At 35.2% G+C, this 18,562-nt stretch overlaps 1 long non-coding RNA gene and 1 pseudogene across 3 annotated transcripts in view; one reads left to right on the plus strand and one right to left on the minus strand.

The window, feature by feature from the left end:
- LOC143236393 (uncharacterized) overlaps positions 1-18,562 on the minus strand; it is a 153,558-nt pseudogene that overhangs the window by 48,061 nt on the left and 86,935 nt on the right. Inside the window, exons 4-5 of the transcript XR_013019546.1 lie at positions 15,092-15,190; positions 14,561-14,645 (exon numbers count right to left, since the gene is read on the minus strand). The product of XR_013019546.1 is annotated as an uncharacterized LOC143236393 (transcript). The remainder of the gene's footprint in view (positions 1-14,560; positions 14,646-15,091; positions 15,191-18,562) is intronic.
- On the plus strand, positions 558-7,549 carry LOC143238082 (uncharacterized). Of its 2 annotated transcripts, none has more exons than XR_013020401.1 (3): positions 558-966; positions 3,305-3,468; positions 6,926-7,549. It is a non-coding gene; the product is annotated as an uncharacterized LOC143238082 (long non-coding RNA). The 2 variants fall into 2 exon arrangements; XR_013020400.1 differs by lacking the exon at positions 558-966 and adding an exon at positions 1,312-1,790.

An 18,562-nucleotide genomic window follows, 5' to 3' on the forward strand; every position in this document is an offset into this window, starting at 1 on the left:
ACGTGCAGGTTAAGATAACTGATATTCTTCGCAGTTTAATAAAATCGCAGGCTTTCAACTATAGGACGTTATATTCCAAAATACGTCTGGCCCTAACAATATTATTGAGAAAACACTTTCATAGAACACACACACGCGTCTGTGTGTACGTATGTAAAACGTTTTCATTAAATAAATGTTCGTAAGAAACCCATAAATTATTTCTTACAGTTACAATCACACTAACCGGCAGCGATTGGTTTGGTTTATTTTGAATTTCGCGCAACGAGGACTATCTGTGCTCGACATTCCTAAATTTCCAGTGATAGATTAGAGGCCAACTCTTGAGCAACTCTTTTACCAACGAATAATGGTACTGACAGTAGAATTATAACGCCCTCGCGGCTGAAATGGTAAGCATGTTCGATTATGGGAACTCGAACAAGCGACCCTCGGATTGGGACGAGTACCGAACAAATTTCGTTAAATATCACATACAAACATCTTGTTCTAAAGTATTTGAAGGTATGTATCTTTAACACGTTTAGCCAGTTTTCAACTTCCTCCATCGGCAAACATTGTATAATGTGAAAATACGTTTACAGAATTAGTTTGGTTTGTTTTGAATTTCGCGCAAAGCTACACGAGGGCTATCTATAATAGGCGTCCCTAATTTAGCAGTGTAAGACGAGAGGTAATGCAGCTAGTCATCACCATACACCGCCAACTCTTGGGATACTCTTTTACCAACGAATAGTGGGATTGATCGTAACATTATAACGCCCCCACGGCTGAAAGGGCGAAGAACATGTTTGGTGTGACGGGGATTACGAGTCGAGTTCCTTAACCACCTGACCATGCCGGGCCAACAGAATTGGAGAAAATAAGTACAAGTTTACGTTTCTTAAATATATATATATTTTTCCACTACCACGGTTTCGTCAGTAAAGATATCACTGAGTATCAGCTAAGCTCGCCTGTAAACAGGTATGTACATGTAATATTTATAAAACGTGTATAACTGTATTTGATTTCCTCAATCCTGTAATTATGAAAATTCAGCGAAAACAAACGGTTTCTGGCAATATTTATATAAAATACATTTTATACGAACATGAAAGGCATTTCTAAAAAAAACCTTTAAATTTGTTTCTTTTGGGATATGCACATATTTACTGGAGTTAATCACTTTTTATATTATTCAGAATTTCTTTTATGGTATATTGTTCTGTAATTCGATTTTCGTTTTAAATGCGTTGTTACTATTTAAAACCAGTGTATTTTTGGCTTTTATACCTATAAATTAATAACCACTCAGAAACATCTCTAGGGTACAAAAATGTTTTAAAAATGAAGATCAGCATGGTGTCTTTCATTCTCAGTAAAACGTTACTTCATCTTATAAATATGGTGTCCTTGAAAGTCTTGCTACAACTGCTAATAAAATTCTACTGCGTCAATTGAAGTTTGTACATTGCAACATCTATGGAGTATCACGGCAGACTGACGCGGTCCTGAAAGGAGTTTCAACACACTCGGGACTACATAATAGATTATTTGCGTTGTGCCCACTGCAATGAATCGAATCTTGAATTCTAGCACTGTGAACTAAATCACTGAAGAATACATTTTGAAACACAATTTCGGGGGCGTCCATGTTCTAGTGTCAGCGATGCCGAGACTGAGAATCAATGGATTCATGGTTCGTGACTGTTGCCGAAAAAAAAAAACACGCTCTGTACTTTTGGACTGTGGATACGCTCTAAGAATGGTGATCAACTCCTATCTTTTTAACCAAAAAAGAGCTGGAGGTAAATGTTGTTAAATGCAGTTGTCTTACTTTAATCTATCGGTTTAAATACGGAGACGGTTATGTACAACTAAGCGTTATTTAGCTTACATGCATCGATTACCATGACGACAGCATATTCATGTTGCTCTAGTTTTTTAGTACAATACGAAGGGCAAAAAGTATTTTATTTAAACATACATATCACTAGTTTGAATATATTTGTACAAGCTAGCGAAAATTGTACAAATAACTAAATAAAGCTAGCATTGCAACTTTTCTGTGGTTGTTTTTCGACTGTTTGAAGTTAAGCACAAAGTTACACGAGGGGGCTATATGTGTTCTGCCCACCATGGGTATCAAAACCTGGTTTCTAGCGTTTAAATCCACAGACATGTCACATGCCACTGGAGTGGGTGAGGCTTGTTTTTACAGGATCTGTGTAACCCCACTGCTTGCAAAATTGCCAAAGGAAAAAAAAAAAATCCATTTCACGAAAATAACGACAGCAAAAACATGTGGTTTTTGGCACATGAAACGTTCGAAATGATTCCAGATAAAACAACTTGTATTTTATATACTGAATACTGAAAGGAACTGTTCATTAATCCTCATACAGCTCTTCACTTTATCCGAATTATACACAACACAGGGCTGCTTGCCCTTTAACGACATTCGTAATTAGTTGTCCAAAAGTATTCAATGTAATATTTCATCGCTCGAATCTACAAGCCTAAACACGTAGGAAACAACATGGTAAACTTCTAGCGACTCACGCTATATTATATTCGTTATTACTCAAAAGCACGTGCAAAACAAAAACATTCGATGATGGAGAATTATGTAAATAATGAGGAAAAATTTTTAAATATGTTTTTATATTATATATGTTATATTTTTACACGGAGTTTAAAACGTACAATATAGTAAAGGAGGGAAATAAAAGACAGGTGAAATACCCGTCTGATTTTTTGCGATATTGCTATTCAACTGGAACTTCAAATAACAATGAAAGTTTTTTCCTCTCATTAGTTTCACGTCTGTGTTTACACATTAACTATACTGAACTAAGAGCAAATCCAATGTTTCTTTTGTTAACATCGATTGGCTGTTTAAAATATGCAACTATATTTAGTTTAACTCACAGAAACTTTAATAAAACACGCCTATAAGGTTTTGAAACTCCATCTATTAACACTCTTGAATATTATGAATCCCCAAAACGTAAGTACAATCAAATTTATTACAAAATCAAGGACATTGTAAAAAGATAAAAAAGTGTTAATAAAAATGGATTAGAGACAGATAATCCACACCTTTAAGTCTTCAGGCTAAGATCAAACAGTGAGCTGATTTCAGTAAGCATTATTACCACTTGGGTGACTAAAATCAGTTACTTAATTTTGTAACTATCTTCTGGTGAGATTTGTGAACCGGTATCAACGGTGTGAAGTGAATACAAATCAATCGTTTAATCTTATATGTGAGTTTTACGACCGTACTAACAGATAGGATTTTTTTTAATTATCATTTTAGTGGCTTCGCTGTGACCGTGATTGTAGACCCTTCAAAAATAACCACTTCTAAGTTTGGACATAGACTGAAATGTATAACGACTTTCATCCAAGTTCGTTCAGTCGTTTTGGAGAAACGTTGACAAACACACGTATATATGGAGGTGAAAACCTCCGTCATCGAAGGTAAATAAATGTGTTAATTAATTTTTTTTTTTAATCTTAGAACCAAAAGTAAAATGGCGCGTGCAAATACATAGCTGCTTTTCCACGTTTCCAACTCTGATTTTAAAATTATATTAACTACTTTTTGTACAACATAAACTAATTATGTAAGTAATGAGTAATTTATGGGTGCAAAAGCCAGAAGTTATCTTACTGAGTGAAGTTATCTTATTCAGTTTAACTTAAGTGTTAAGTATTTGAAGATATTTTCTCCATACACAAAATTCGTTTTCACACACACAAAAAATTTTCGTTCCGTGTAGGACTAGACTCTTCAACTAGTGACTGACAATTACGACCAAAATACTGTGGCCTGTCTGACGTGACCTGGTAAATTAGGACGCTTGACTCGCAATTTACGGGTCACGAGATCGAAACCCGCCGCGCAAAGTGATTGGCCTTTCAGTTGAGAGGGCGTTATAATGTTACTTATTAATCCCACTATTAGTTAGTAAAAATCAAGGCTAAAAAAGTTGGCGAAGGGTGGTACTGACTTCCCTTTGACCTATAGTTTCAAAAATTAACGACAGGTAGCGCAGATAGCCTTCGATTAACTTTGTACGAAATTTAAGAAACAGTGGAACAACCTGGTGTAGGTAGGATGCACGCTTCTTCTTTGTCACTGCCCAATTATTCGTTAAAGTTTGGCTCAATTATCCATTTGTGTACCAGCCTTCTTTGAACAACATAAGGCAATAAATGACAAAATTAGAAATAAAAAAGAAATTTCGTTTTCTTAATTATTGAATATTACATACATATATAAATCATCAAATTAACTAGTGCCCTTGACAGAACATTAAATCCTCAACTTATACAGTGCCCTTGACAGAAATTAAGGCTGCGCCCTACTCATACTGGAGCTTCCCAGTATTTAGTGCACCCAAGAATCATGCGCCCTATGTTGCCTGCCCTTTCTCCCGGGCCTGGCTTCAGGTGAAAACTACGCAATTATACTACTTTTTTTTTTTTTTCCTAAAACGTGTTTTTGAATGAAATAGTTTATAAAAATACAAGAAAAGCTATCGCATTTCTGGACTCTAAGGTTAATGTTTATAAACAAGATTTGTTTACTGTTAAACACAAAAGTACATAGTTGGCTACATGTGCTTCGCTCACTGAAGAGATATAACCACTGTATTTTAGCGTTATACGCCCTAAAATTTATCGTTAAGCTACCCGAGGGATATACACAGCGATCACATAAATATAACTGAAGGACAATTCATGAAAACACTTATCTGAGAAGGAAAGCATTGGGTGTCAATTCATCACCCTCTTACTTTCCTATGGGTGTGTTTTACCGCAATTACAAATTATGGAAGTAAACACACAGGATGCAACAGCTTCAGTATTACAGAAATTAAAGTTCTTCATATTCTTCTATTCTTCCAAATTCGTTTGAAGGTATTAATATCCATCTTTTGTTTCATGCATGTGCATCGAAAACAAACAAAAACAATTGTGACAGAAATTTAGCCTTAAAAATCTTTTAAAACTCAAAAAAAAATTTTGAGTCTGAAAGCCTATCCTGGAGTGATCACAAAGTTTTTCCCCAACCTCTACATCTTTTCGTTGTACTCGTTTATATTTCAGTAGGTCAGTTCGACACCACATTCAGGCGTCATGCTAATCTGCCTGTCTCTAAATGCGCCACCATACGATACAGACACTAAGCAAATCACTTGCATGGTTATCAAACAATGGACAAATGTCGTGCAGACTACGTTTCTAGCTCGTTCTTTACTTTACAGAAGAAATGTTAGAGGTGAAAGTGATGCTTCTGTGGACAGATGTCGCGTCAGTTTGTCATGAATGTAATGAGCCAGTGGAAAAACTATATTTCTATAGCGAATGAAGTCAACTTTAAAGGATGTACATTTTTATCATAAAGCTTTAGCTGGGCCATTTTTTGGCTGTTTTGTATTACCTTGTCCATTGAGATAAGTGTTTAATTCACGTATGTGTGTCTGTTTATAGCAAAGCCACATTGGGCTATATGCTGAGTCCACCGAGAGGAATCTAACCCCTGATTTTAGCGTTGTAAATCCGTAGACTTACAGCTGTACCAGCAGGGGACATTATTTACGTAGATACACGTGTTAAGTTCGAAAAATAAAAAATACCTTTGTTACAGTTCTTTTTTTCTTTTTTTAATTTCGCGGAAAGCTACACGAGGGCTATTTGCGCTAGCCGTCCCTAATTTAGCAGTAGAAGACCAAAGGGATTGGTTTATTTTGAATTTCGCGCAAAGCTACACGAGGTCTATCTGCGTTAGCCGTCTCTAATTCAGCAGTGGAAGACCAAAGGGATTGGTTTGGTTTGTTTTGAATTTCGCGCAAAGCTACACGAGGGATATCTGCGCTAGCCATCCCTAATTTAGCAGTGCAAGACTAGACGGAAGGCAACTAGTCATCACTACCCACTGCCAACTCGTCGGCTACTTCTTTTACCAAATAATAGTGGGAATAACAGTCACATTATAACGCCCCCACGGCTGAAAGAACGAGCATGTTTGGCGTGATGGGAATTCGAACCCACGACCCTCAAATTACGAGTCGAATGCCTTAACCACCTGGCCAGAATTTTACATGAATTTTTACAAAGACTCCAGTATATTCAAGAGATAAGGTGTTGTATTTCTAAAAACAAAAAAACATGATTACTCTTAATTTAAGAAACAAACTCGAATTCATTACAAAATGTTATTAATATAAAAGAAATCACGTATATATCTCCAGAATTAATCTTCATTAGCTAAATATTTCGCTATTATAGTTACGTCACAAATTATCTATTACGTCGCTAATCAACCGTATTTTGTATATATATTACGTTCAGTTTATCGGGTATTATTTCCAACACTTATTTTTGATCACATTAAATACACTGTTATATACGGCAGTGGAAACTCTCTAGTGCTGAGAGTATAGTATATGAAAAATGCAAACAGAACGGCCGATCTAATACTTTTCATTGTGTTTTTGCTGTCTTCAGATTCCAAATTAATGTTTTACGCACCCATTTTTCTTTACCAAAGTTTTGTTTTAATCACGCGAGTTTTCACTCTCTCTGTAGCTCTCTAACTCTGCAACTCTATTATCATTATATCTTGTATGTTTCGTTCAGTAGCCTTAATTAATCTGAATTAGCTGAAACTATAATTACACGGAGAAACATGAAGGAGAACAACGTATACCACTAGGGTTATAGATCATATTAACTGCTCCCTGTTGTTTATTTGTTCTAAACCATTATACTATTCTGGGATCACCCTTAAGCGGTTCTTTGCGAGCTTATCTCAAGTTGGTATGCTTACTGTATATCCATTGCATACGGAATTTATTTACAACGAATAGTGTTAATATATTGATCTGTTTGCTTTCAAGTAATGCTCATAATGGTATTATATTTACAGTGTTAAAGAACCATTAGCTGGTTAAGACAGGCAGAATATCACCTCACGTGCGTCACAACACGCTCCACTTTCTTGCGGCTTTCTACCAACAACTACAGACTGTACTACTTCAAGTATGTTACAGCACGCACTGATTTCTCGAGGATTCATATCAACAACTGTATGCTGAGAAAACAATACAAGTTACAAAGAGTCGAAATATCTGCTTTTTTTCTGTTCGAACCTTAAAACAAAGACAATATCTTAACACAACGAAGAAATTCTTAGACTGTTAGATGTGTTTGAACGTTTCAGGAATAATACTCCGAGTTATGGTTCGATCTATGTAACGAACCCTAGTGAAGAAGTCACGCTCTAAGTTATAATTAGTCTACAAAACGAACTCTAGTGAAGAGGTCACAATCGGTTAGGATACTCCACCGCTGAACAAGGACCCGTAATTTGGTACAGAAAAGCAAAAGTTTAGCCATGTCTCAATATTAAATAACACACACTATTACAATAATGTAACTTATACACTCAGATAACAATAAAAAGACACGACATAACCCAGATAGTTTCGGAAAGTCTTCTTTTTATAAGACAATTGGTAAACTTAAAATATTATATCAATATTATTCTTAAAGAAGCCACAGTCATGTCAGCAACGAGTATCAAAACCCTAACAAAGTCCCCCGGCATGAATTGTTTGTTTTTGACTTTCACGCAAAGCTACACCAGGGCTATCTGCGCTAGCCATCTCTAATTTAGCAATGTAATACTAGAGGGAAGGCAGCTAGTCATCACCACCTACCGCCAACTCTTGGGCTATTCTTTTACCAACGAATAGTGGGATTGACCGTAACTTTATAACGCCCCCAGAGCTAAGAGAGCGAGCATGTTTGATGTGACGGAGTCGAACCAGCGACCCTCACGTTACGAGTCGAGCACCGTAACCACCTCGCCATGCCAGGCCTCCTAACTTGAACATTAAACAAAAATGATGGTCTGTTTGTATATGTGTTTATTTACACAAGGATGTTTCCATTATTGTTCGTACAACAACTTGTGGACTTAAGAGGAGAATACAGGATATTCCAGATTCTCTCTTACACACGTATGTAGCTCTTTAGAAAAATTGATTTAATAAATATTTTACGGTCCCTGATATAACGTCGAACAAAAAATTCCACGCTATTTTAACGACAGCAAAATATTTGTAATAAAAAAATAATTATCTAATTCATTTTTGTTATTAAGCACAAATCCTCACAATGGGCTATCTGTGCTCTGCCCACATTTTTATTACTTGAGGGAAAATATTACGCATTCCCTCAAAGTTGCTGGAACATTTTAAATGGGAAATGAAACCATTTATTCAGCCCTGAAACCACGACAGATTATCGTTTGCACGTTGCCTAATTAGCTTGTGACGTAAGCACCAAAAGTTTTATTCCTTCTATGCCTTAAAGGTAAAAATAACAGCTGAGTAAATTAGATGGTCTTTATGGGAACAACCGGAGAGGGCAAACTGAAAATCCATTAACTTGCCGATAACATCTGCTTTGTGTCTATAAAAAGACAAATACACTCACGAATATCGGATATGGCTTTTATCATTGACTTTATTTATATCTCAACCATAACTCTTGATTCGCAAGACAAAATAAAGAAACGAAATACCGATCCGTTCAGCCCCTCTTACGGACCACTTCAACTATAGGAGGATTACAAGTCACGAGAACTGATTCCAGTTTTCTTAAACATTTCATTCAACAGTGACGATCTTTATATCTAGATGTACTTCCGCAGGGTCTCTGAAAGTGTCTGTTTCAAGAGTAAATAAAAGCAAAATTAGGAATAACAAATGTTGTTATTTCTTGCTTTCGAAGTTCATACAACATGCTGTGTTGTATGTAACTTACAGATTGCATAATTCTTCTCGTGATTCATGGCATACGCACGTTTTACTTGCATCACGAAAATAAAAATTCCAACGTATCTACTGACTAACTGATAGACAATACTACTGTAAAGTGGTACAAGTAGTTAAAGCAGGTGTCCATTCCCCAGCCAGCTTTCGGGGAATTAAGCTGGTGGCTCTCAAACTTTCAAGGAAGTGTTTATTATTACAACTGCAGTCTTAATTGTTTAACATGTGACAAAATACTTGCTTTTTAATCAAACCAAAATGGAAAGTTACAAATTTGTCTATAAATAAAGACTCTGAATGGCCACCAGATGGTTAAGGCACTCGACTCGTAATCTGAGGGTCGCGGGTTCGAATCCAAGTCACAGCAAACATGCTTCCCCTTTCAGCCGTGGGGACGGTATAATGTGACGGTCAATTCCACTATTCTTTAGTAAAAGAGTTGGCGGTGGGTGGTGATGACTAGCTGCTTTCCCTCTAGTTTTACACTGCTAAATTAGGGACGGCTATCGCAGATAGTCCTCATGTAGCTTTGCGAGAAATTCAATAACCAAACCTATAAATAATTTGTGTGTGACAAACTGGGTGTCAGAGACGTATCACTTTTTAAAGAACCTCGTGATTCATTTTGAGGTTTAATAAACACATCTATTTGAAGTTTATGTATATTCTGAACAATGTTTGATATTTATGCTACGTCATCTTGTTACAATCTACACCACATGGAAAAGGATTTACATTTAAAGAAAATCATACACATTTAATTACTCGAAACTATCCGAAATACATGTAAAAATCACAGCAACTTGTATAGAGTTTATATACATACATGTAATATATAAATATGTGTATGATTTTCTTTAAATGTAAATCCTTTTCCAAAGCAACAACGATCAACTGCAGGTGAGATACCCAATAAGCTCGCGCAGTTTCATCATGTTAAGCTGGATATCCAAATTTAAACCTCGTGCTCGTGGTATTGACATCAACGTCGTTTACGGTGAGCTTTAAGAATCACGTTTTAACTGTGGAAAAATATCTTTACAAAATAAAGAAACTACAGCAGGTGCACAACACTTGTTATGAGAAAATGTAACTAAAATCAAGGAAACTTCAGGTATTTACTAAAACCAGTGTTATTTAAAGTTAGGATTTGAGATCATATCTGAACAGATTTCGTCGAGTGAGTACTGAAAATATATTCTTTTATATTTTTTTTGTTATCTTATAAAACAGAACAGATTTACAACATTTTTCGGGGGGGGGCACTGTTCTTTGTCCGTTTCCTGTATAAAACAATAAATGTAGATTTTGTGGAAAAGGTTTTGCGAATGGTACACGCGATTATAAATTTTGGGCGAAGAACGTAAAATCTGGCAAATAATAAAAATATTACACAGTATCCACCGTACAAACAAAAGTCACCAACTCCACTTATGTGGTTAAATTAACCAAAGGCTGTACATTTGATTTAATTTACCACACAGCATCACAGATTAAAAAGTTTAATACTATCAATGTGGTAATGAATATTAGGCTTAAGAACCAGTGAGGCTTAAGATACGTAACATTTAATCCATGCGTGTACTTTTACAACAGAATGAGTTGGAGAAGAAAAAACAGTTGAGAGTTTTACCATTGAGCTCTGTTCAAACTGTACCGGTGTTAAGGGTTGCAGGTATATAAGAAAGCAGTAATTTGACCTGAAAAATCTGTTTTTAGAATAATCCCTTGGTCTATCATGAGCTTCTTTCAAAACAAATGAGTGTTTCGATTTTCATTTCCGTCAGTAATTTACAACTTTTTTTAATATGTGTTTATTATTCTAAACCCTTGAAAACCGTCAGTCAATAAATAAATTGTTTTTTAATAATTAGAGGAATTATCACGACTTTAAATGACCTAACATGTTGTTATAGAACCTTCAGGCACACGTTATCAGAATTACTGCATACGTCACTGAGCTCGTGGATTTTCACGCACTAAGTTCGTTTTATAGCAAAGTCACATTGAGCTATCTTCTGAACACACTGAGAGGTATCGAATTCCGGATTTTAGTGTTGCAAGTCGTAAACTTATATACCTGGATACGCGCCAAAACAAAGAACGATGAATGCGAATGGCGGGTGCTGTTTAACAACCCATATTCTACTCACAAGTACTGAAACATTTATTTGAAGGGCAAACGTGCATGGCATTCGCTAATAATCTTACGATAAACATCTGAACAAGAAAAACTTGCAAGACAATTTATCTGTCAGATGTATCTATAGCAACAATAAAGTAAATGAAAATATGATTTCCTCGTGATGATGTAAATAATTTACGTAATTTATTGGTTTGTTTGTTTTGAATTTCGCACAAAGTTACATGAGGGTTATATGCGCTAGCCGTCCCTAATTTAGCAGTGTAAGACTAGAGGAAAGACAACTAGTCATCATCACTCACCGCCAATTCCTATACTACTCGTTTACTAACGAATAGTGGGGTTAACAGTCATATTATAACGCCCTCACGGCTGAAAGGGCAGGCAAGTTTGATGTAACGAGGAGCACCTGTTATGGTTAAACCCCCAATTAGCTGAAGAAGAAATACTGCCACTACCAGTTAAACTAACAACGATTCACAGATGATAGCGATTGTTGTTTATGGTTTTACCTTAGATTGAAAGCTGAAGATCACATTCAGTTCATTTCACTATTTTTTAAATCATATTTAAAGCTTCTTATATTCTATGCAAACCACTATAACGTCTGTCGTATCACAGCCAGCATTACGAGTGTTGGTATTGTACGAAAGGAACCGTCGACACTGGATAAAGCATATACAGTTTGGTTGACCTATTATTACGCATTTTTCTTTGTACGAGTGGCAACGTTTGGGTGTGAACAGTTTTTAATTTCATTTCACATTTTTTCAGAGTTTCTATTTATCAAAATTTCAGTTTCGCACAAATTACTGAGGTTGCAATTAAACAAATTTATTTTATATGGTGGTTTGTAGGAAAATAATCTTTGTAAAAAATGATACGTTGTTTCCACGCATGAGCAGTGTAGAGTAACAGAATTAACTTCAGGAACACTTTCTACCATGGGGCAAGTGATTACAGACACTAGCAGAAACGCCACCTTTAATTACTGATTATGCCATTCACACCTCACTGAAAAAAAATTTAGAGAAAGCGAATGTTTTTTAAAAAGATTATTCTGGGAGGTGCTGCAAGGAAAAATGTTTGGATTGTGCTGATATAAACTGTAGTGTTTTTATTTATTACAAGTGGTACCGTTAATTGAAAAAAAACATTTTAGGAACTCTTAATTTTTTAGTACCATATTTACAAATTCCATCTTAAACAAACCATCACGTACAGTCCTAGTGAAAGTTGTTCCTCGTTCTCTTGTGGTGAGAAGAGTTTTTTATTTTACATTTTTCTGTGATAAAGAAATAGTTGTTGCACATACCGTAGTTAATTTTCTAACTGTCTGAATCTTGAATTCTCGAAGTGTGAATTTTATATAGATTATTTGTAGCGCTAGTCAACAGATGGCGCCATTATTTTGGTCTCGTACATTGATAGGTAGACACGCATACATGCTTCGTTCTTTACAGTATGATATATTAAATTTATCTCCACGATTATTTACCGTAACTGGATAAATCAGTATGAAGACAGATCTGTTTTCCAGCATCAGCATAATAAGAACAAACAAAATTTCCGGTAATCCTAACGAATAACGTTCCAGTCATGTTTCGTGAAAAACACAAAATGATATTACCTGTTATGTAAACTGCCCACATAAAACATTAACTATATCGCTGGTTTGGAATCCAGTTAAAATAGACATCATAAGTAATTTACAAGAAAAATAAACACGAACAGTGCAGACTCACGGTCAGGGTGTCAGCTAAAGATTTACCAGCTATGATACGTCACTCAATATGGCCTCTTTCTTATAACAACAAAGTATAACAAAGTTATTAGTCAAAGTTATAACAAAGTATAACAAGTTAACACTAAAATCACTATACAGTTTACCTAAATAACGTACTCTATTTACGCTATGAAAACACCAAACATGTTACCTGTACGAAATAAATCATCCAAATTAGTTTTATGTTTCTATTTTCTGATATGTTAATTTGTCCAAAGACGCCTGAGAGGATAAAAAAAAAAAGTCAAAATTCTACCTTAGCTCCATTAATAGGTGATATCTCATAACTAAATAAAAAATTAAGTTGGTTAAACTCGCCTTGCATCATTTTATCAAATATTGTTAAACCGATTGTTCATGGTAATCCAGCGATGATTCTCGAAAGAATTAGAATCCACTCAGTTTTCTGGCACATGATAAAATGATGCCATGTAAGTGTTGTCAAGTTGATTTATTCTGCTGTGTTGATATCACATAGTGTTGGAACCAAGGTAGAATTTTGACTTTTGTTTTTGCTCAAGCATCTTTGGATAGATTTCAATTTTTTTTTGAAAGAGAGTAACATTGTTATTAACTATAGCTTCAAATGGAAGCAACTCGAACAGAAAAACAATATGCAAATCAAAACGTTCCACATATGATCAATTATGACAAACTGGATTTGAAATTGTTACCTTTAAGGATGCCAACGTATGGAAAAGACCCAGATGATAATTTTCATTCTGATCTGGCCAATGAAAAGTTAACTCTGAAAACACGTGACTGAATGAATGAATGGGAAGAAGATATTTTTCGTTTTTTTAATTAATCGACGTTTTCTTCATTCATCGCTGATGTGGCATATTTTGAACAATGAAGTCTAAATGATGGCTGGTGTGGGTATTAAACCTTTAATTAAAGTACAGAATAAAGTATTGACCTTTTTAGGTCATTTTCAGGTTTGAATATTATTTATTTACAACTAAACTGAAGTAGAAAAACTGTTTCAGATTAACAGGTGTACACTAAATTCACTGTTTCATGTCGTTAATGCTTGGATTAGTATGTATCATAAAACTTGCAAGAGATAAGGAACGGATCTGCTAGCAGTGGCTGCTAGGTGGAGCTGCAGTCACTCACACTCCAACGTTCGCTTTTGCATTTAGCATGCTACTTTTGGAGTTGCTTTCCTCAGTGGAAAATAGTGACGAAATACAAGTTATGTTAAAGCAGACACTAAATTATCTGACAATCAAACTTTGTAAAGTGTGCACATAGAACTTTCATCTTCACACTCGCATCATTAATGAAATTAATAACCCCACTATTTTTATAAATATATTTTTTGTTGCCGGACATGGATTAGGGGTAATGAAGTTAGAAATTTTCTGGAAACTTCTAGCAGACCCAGGATAAAAAGTAGGCTAAGATATTCCAGAAGTGTGTGAACTAAGGATAAAACCAAACGTGTAATTTTTAATTCCAGAAAACAGTAATAAACGAACATATTTTATTTTGTCTAATGACAAAAACTGTGTAAACAACGAAAACACTTAAGTAGTTTTGTTTCTTCTATTTTCCTTTTTTTTATTTTCGCTACAGAACTATCGTTCTGTCTGATAAAAATATAACGTTACTACCTTTATGCTTGCTTGCTAACAAAAGAAAAAAGTAAATTGATTTTGGAAAAAAAACATCACAGATGTCACAGCTTTTATGTTTTATTGTGAAAAGCTTAGCGAGTGAATAAAAAAGCTTCAAGAAAAACATACAGCAAAACCTTGTACACATGTGTGCACTGGGAAGTGAACCTACCTTAAAAACAAGCGACTTGGCTTGTAGGTAAAAGGCTTCAACTGTTGCAGTATCACGTAACAGAGTGATACTTTCTACGAAGTACCTGTCAGAAAATAAAGCATAATGTTATCCTTTTTTTTGTCTCATTACGTTATACATTAATTAACACAATTAGGACTCGGTCTTGATAATAAAATTTAAGTTGGAATTAAATTTTAATTAACATTTCACACATTTTGCAATTGTTGACGAATTGAACTTACAGCGAGCATTATAAATAAATGATATTCAGAGAATCACAAGTTCTCCTATATTTGATATATCTCCAGATATTTGACGGTTATTATACGTTGGATTAGAGATCTTACAGATAAAGTAAGAATAAACGCTATAAAGATATAAGATAACCAGGAAGTAATTTACAGACGATAAAAATAATCAACATTGTGGTGAAAGATTTCAAACCGTATTAGATATGTTATCCATCACGCCCATAACAAGAGCCACTTTTATTACGATATATTATATTTATAGTTTCAATGTACTTACTTTACAAGGAAATAAAAAACTACTGGTTCATGGTGCGACTTTTTAGGCAACTCATGCTCCAGTACTCGTTTCTCTAAATGTAGCCAAGAGTAGTGACCTCTAGAATAAAAACAAACAAACAATAAATACGATAAAATTGGAAGACAGCCTCGTTCCTTGTTTGTTGTTATTTTTACACTGAAACATTTGAGTACATACTGTTTTAATACATACAAGTTACAGTATACAGGCTTGTTAAATTTTATGACAAAGCGATTGTTACATCGGAAAAAACAACACGTTAAGGTTAATTATTTACAACACAGCATCTGTATCTCGTTGATCAAAATATATATTATGAACAGGTTGATAAACAATGTAACATGCTACTTGAACAAAGTTACATTTTACTACGACAAAGCTGAATGACGTCAATGAAATAATATCATCTGTTGAGGAAATTACGATACCACTAATATTACAGTTCTGATAAGGCAAAACTAGAGCACTTTTAACAACTCAGATGTTATAAACGTTGTGATTAATAGGTGGCACCACATAGACTTAGCAACATAATCTTTTTTATATATCATTTTCAAACCAAAATCCTTAAATAAAGATGTTATACATAGCGAATTCAAGTAATCAATGCATGTACCTTTTATGAATTAGATATTGTGAGAGCTATCTGCGCTAGCCGTTCCCAATTTAGCAGTGTAATACTCGAAGGTAGGCAGCTAGACATCACTACTCACCGCCAACTCTTGGGCTACTTTTTTACCAACGAATAGTGAGATTGACCGTAACATTATAATGCCCCCACGGCTGGAAGAACGAGCATGTTTGGTGTAACGGGAACTCAAACCTGCGACCCTCAGGTTGCATGTCGAGTGACTTAACCACCTGGCCATGCTAGGCCTAAATTAGATACTCATCCGAGTTTATAGTAGTCGTAAAACAAACGTGTCTCTATTTGGTTTTCGTGAAAGGTTTGTTTATTTTCAGTATCGCGCAAAACTACTCTACAGCTATCTGCGCTAGTCGTCCTTAATTTTGAAATGATAGACTAGAAGAAAGGCGGCTATTAAACAACACCCATCTAAAACTATCAGTGGATTGACTATTATATTATAATGCCCTAAGGCTATACGAGCAAGTATGTTCGTTGGTTTGGATTCGAACACGTGATCCTTAGATTGCGAATCGAGTGCTCTAGCCATCAGGTCTCTAATAAATGAATATTACTTTTTGTTGTTGTTGGTTGGAAATATCTACATATATACTACCAATTTAAGAAATTGAATGGATCACGATTTAACTTCAAGTTTTGACTGACTATTTTTTTAGATTTTTATTTACTTATTTGTACTATTTGATTGGTTCTTTTGTGCAAACTGTCTTGCAGACCAGATGAGGTCCGCCAGGGGGACAACTTCGATCTACATCAGCTGTTGCAGGTATACATACAAAACCTATTCCACCACACACTGATTGTTTTTTGTCAAAAGAAAATGCGATACGTTTTCACTTACTCACACAAAAAAATATATAAAAAATTAAACTAGGATTCATATTTGTATCTCAGAACGGCGGGTATGTGAATTAATACTTATACTAATAAAGCGGAGAACAACGTTTCGACCTTCGTAGGTCATCTTCAGAAAATAACATAGGAAGGTCGAAACGTTGTTTTCTGCTTTATTACTAAAACTGTTAATGTCCATAACAACCGTTCCGAGATGCATTTATGTTTCACGTGGTGTCACGCCATCAAGAATTCATATTTCCATATATACTATTTAAAAGCAGTTTCTTAACTATATAATATTTCCAATCATGCATCATAACTCATAACATACTGGCCCGGCATAGCCAGGTGCGTTAAGACGTTCGACTTGTAATCTGAGGGTCGCGGGTTCGAATCCATGTCGCACCAAACATGCTCGTACCTTCAGCCGCGGGGCATTATAATGTGACGACCAATCCCACTATTCATTGGTAAAAGAGTAGCCCAAGAGTTAACGGTGGGTGGTGATGACTAGCTGCGTTCCCTCTAGTCTTACACTGCCAAATTAGGGACGACTAGCGCAGATAGCCCTCGAATAGCTTTTCGCGAAATTCAAAAACAAACATAACATGCTTTTTTTGTTCACATTATTTTCGCATAAACTGAATGCTAGCTTATTTAAAAATTCTTAGATAGGAATCGTGACAAGGATTTATGTGAAATAATGTTCATTCTAGTAAAAAAAAAAAAAAAGACAGCTAGTAACCTAATCGGTTTTGTTTACTGAATTTCAAGCAAGTTGTTCCTAATTTTGAAGAGATAAACTAGGGGAATGCACCCAGTCAACACCACTACCACCATCCTCTAGACTAATATTTATCAATGAAATTTGGTAAAGTTAGAACCATTTGAATGCCAAAGTTGTTTATGTCACTTGTAATTTATTTACATGACTAATCTATTGTATGTAGTCTTTAGAATGTACTGCACCACACGAGAGGCTGACATAAGTTTGTGGTTAGTTCCTCAAATTACAATTCTCAACTAAAGATCCCAGCCTGTCATCAAGATGTTCGCCTTCTTAATCATGAGGCGTTATAATGTTCAGGTCGATCCACTATTAGACTTTCTTTCATATATGTTCCTGTGGCATGAAACTTTGCTTTATAAATAAACTTGTGGTTTGTGTTTTTCCTTTATAAATACCCTTAGTATTTGCAACTTTCCTTTACAAGCACCACTCTTGGCTTTTATAAACACCTTTGTTCTTTGCGACCTTGTTTCATAAGTACCCTTATCATTACGATTTCTCTTTACATAAAGAACCTCGTGGCTTCAGACTTTACTTTATAACTACCTTGCGGTTTGCGACTTTCTACTTTAATAATACTTTCGTAATAAGTTCGGCATAGCCTGGTGGTTAGAGAGACTGACTCGTAACCTGAAGGTCGCGGGTTCGAGTTCCAGTCCCAGAAAACCTGCTCGCCTCTCCCTATGTAGAGGCGTTATAATGTTACGATCAATTGCACTATTCGTTGGTAAAAAGAGTACCTTACGAGTTAACAATGAGCGGTATTGACTAGCTGTCTTCCATTTAATCTATCGGGTTTAAATTAGGGTCGGATAGCACAGAGATAGACCTCGAATGGTTTCGCGCAAACTTCAACAGACAATAAATATATAACAGAGATTCAATATTATAAACCTTTATTAATAAATAGTTTCTACTGTTTGTCTGGAATTAAGGAAAGAGTTAAACAATGGGCTAATGTGGTTTGCCCACCACGGGTATCAAAACCCGGATTTTAGCGGTGCGATTCCGCAAATATACTGCTGTACCACTAGAGGGCGTATCTGTAAATAGAATGAAAATATTTGATTGTGCATGACTACATTTGAAGTACGTATTATATTACAACTAATGTTTTAAGATAAAGAATATAAGGAGTATAGAAACTAATTTTTGAAAAAAAAAAACCCAACAA

Source organism: Tachypleus tridentatus, chromosome 13 (genome assembly GCF_004210375.1).
Source record: "Tachypleus tridentatus isolate NWPU-2018 chromosome 13, ASM421037v1, whole genome shotgun sequence".
Taxonomy (NCBI): Eukaryota; Metazoa; Arthropoda; class Merostomata; order Xiphosura; family Limulidae; genus Tachypleus; species Tachypleus tridentatus.